Here is a 2,560-nt window from a genome sequence, read left to right on the forward strand (position 1 = left end):
CCTTCATAATTTTTTTTCAATCAAAGCACATTCTGCCTAGTGGCGTGTGCTGTTGAGGTTTGGCTGCATGATCATGTTTGGTGACGACTCAGCTGACCATCCTAAATCTCATGAGGTGGTGTTTTTAGTGTAACAGTAACGTTATACTATGCTATTATATTTGATTCTGTTATTCAAAGAAATTGATTCAGCTTTTTTATACAATGTGTGGGTCTAACCCCCCCCACACCCCAGAGAGAGTTCCGTGTCTGGGGCAGTTTGTTTTGAGCAGCCCAGTGTTTAGTGGGGTGGCCGTGGTTCACCGTGTGCGCATTAAAAGAGCACTATATTGAAATCTCTGTTTTCCTGCGCCTGACTTCACACTCACGACACCCAGTACCTTACAGGCCAGTATGAAAATGTATGCAATTGCTACTCTAAAGTCGCTCTTGATAAGAGAGTCTGCTAAATTACTAAAATGTCCCAAACACCGTAATGTGAAACACAACAAATAAAATAAGAATGTTCCTCATCCACTGTTAAGCAGAATAAAGGAACAGAATAGATGATCTGAAGGTAAGAGCCAGTTGTTACTGATCTTCAGACTGTAAGATCCACTCCTCATAATATGACTGACCTGAAGAACGCTAAATCAAGAATAATAAAAAAATAATCCTTGACTTACATAATGATGACCTAAGTAACGCAACATTGAGACTTGTCAAATATCAGGATCATAAAAAATATGCTTATTGACTTACATTTCCTGAATGTCACTGAGGGTAAATTCACACTGCAGGTTCATGAGGAGAACCAAACATTGGAGAGCCAGTGTCATTCAAACATCTTGCTGAGGCTCTTGGAAACCAGCTGGAGGAAACAAGTTAAAAAGATCATCAAGATTTTGTGTTACCTATTAAAAACATTAATTAGGACTGTAAACAGATGACTACGTTTTCTCTCATTTTAGGTGAATAAAAGTAACATACCACTGGGTTGTCTTCTCATCACACAAACTCTTTTGAATAAGCAGACCAGCCACCCGTTGTTCTTGGTAGGAAATTGACCAATGATGGTGGAATTGCAGAAATTCCCTATCGAAGGAAAATGCATTTCAACATTGACCAAATTTATGACTGAACATGAAATATACATTCTGAATGAGAGATCCAGGGAAAAGTGTTGTAGACTCAATGTGAGATCCAGGGGTAGGTATAGTTAGTGTAGTGGTGTGTACTGTGAATGTGAGATCCAGGGTAGGTATAGTATTGTAGTATTGTGTAGTGGAGTCTGAATGGTAGTTCCAGGGTTAGGTTATAGCAGTGTAGTATTGTGGAGGAGTCTGAATGGTAGATCCAGGGTTAGGTATAGTAATGTAGTATTGTGCAGGAGTCTGAATGGTAGATCCAGGGTTAGGTATAGTAGTGTAGTATTGTGCAGGAGTCTGAATGGTAGATCAGGGTTAGATATAGTAGTGTAATATTGTGGAGGAGTCTGAATGGTAGTTCCAGGGTTAGGTATAGTAGTGTAGTGTTGTGCAGGAGTCTGAATGGTAGATCCAGGGTTAGGTATAGTTTAAGTGTGAGGATTTACCCTCTGAACAGGTCTCTCCGGTCCACTCATCAGGACAGATACAGACTCCCCTCTGCAGCTCACCACCATTGATAACAGCCAGAGGAGGGGTTGTGGTGGTAGAGGTGGTGGTAGAGGTGGTAGTGGAGATGGTGGTGGTGGTAGAGGTGGTAGGAGAGGTGGTGGTGTGGTAGAGGTGTTTGGGAGACTGGTACTGGTGATAGGGATAGAGGTAGGGTAACCAGTAGATGGAAGACCAGTAGTAGTTAGGTATTCGGTAGTTGGAGTGTCAGTAGTTGTAGTGTCAGTAGGGCTCATGGTTATGAGGGAATCAGTAGTTGTAGGGTCAGGGGTTATAGGGGAATCAGTAGTTGTAGGCTCAGGGGTTATGAGGAATCAGTAGTTGTAGGGTCAGGGTTATGAGGGAATCAGTAGTTGTAGGGCGGGTTATAGGGAATCAGTAGTTGTTTGTTCAAGGGGTGCATCAGTAGTTGTTTGTTCAAGGGTGCATCAGTAGTTGTTGTCAGGGTTAATGATGCTCGTAGTTGTAGTGTCAGTAGCTCATGGTTATGAGGAATCAGTAGTTGAGGGTCAGGGTTATAGGAATCAGTAGTTGTAGGCTCAGGGGTTATGAGGGAATCAGTAGTTGTAGGCTCAGGGGTTATGAGGGAATCAGTAGTTGTAGGCTCAGGGGTTATGGGAATCAGTAGTTGTTTGTTCAAGGGGTGCATCAGTAGTTGTTTGTTCAAGGGGTGCATCAGTAGTTGTATGTTCAAGGGGTGCATCAGTAGTTGTATGTTCAAGGGGTGCATCAGTAGTTGCATGTTCAGGGGTTAATGATGCATCACAGTAGTTGGAGTGGTCCAGTAGTTGTTAGTGACCAGTTGCCTTCGTCAGTAGTTGACGTGTCGCAGTTGACGTGTCAGCAGTTGACGGTGTCAGCAAGTTGAACGTGTCAAGGTAGTTGACGTGTCAGTAGTTGAGTGTCAGTAGTTGACGTGTTGACGTG

The 2,560-nt window shown here is 42.9% G+C and overlaps 1 long non-coding RNA gene across 1 annotated transcript; it reads right to left on the reverse strand.

Moving 5' to 3' along the window:
* Positions 1-736: 736 nt before the first annotated feature.
* Positions 737-1,989, reverse strand: LOC139027254 (uncharacterized). Its single transcript, XR_011479316.1, has 3 exons — positions 1,573-1,989; positions 969-1,073; positions 737-849 (listed from the first exon to the last, which is right to left on the reverse strand). It is a non-coding gene; the product is annotated as an uncharacterized lncRNA (long non-coding RNA).
* Positions 1,990-2,560: the final 571 nt, after the last annotated feature.

Source organism: Salvelinus sp. IW2-2015, unplaced genomic scaffold (genome assembly GCF_002910315.2).
Source record: "Salvelinus sp. IW2-2015 unplaced genomic scaffold, ASM291031v2 Un_scaffold8784, whole genome shotgun sequence".
NCBI lineage: Eukaryota > Metazoa > Chordata > Actinopteri > Salmoniformes > Salmonidae > Salvelinus > Salvelinus sp. IW2-2015.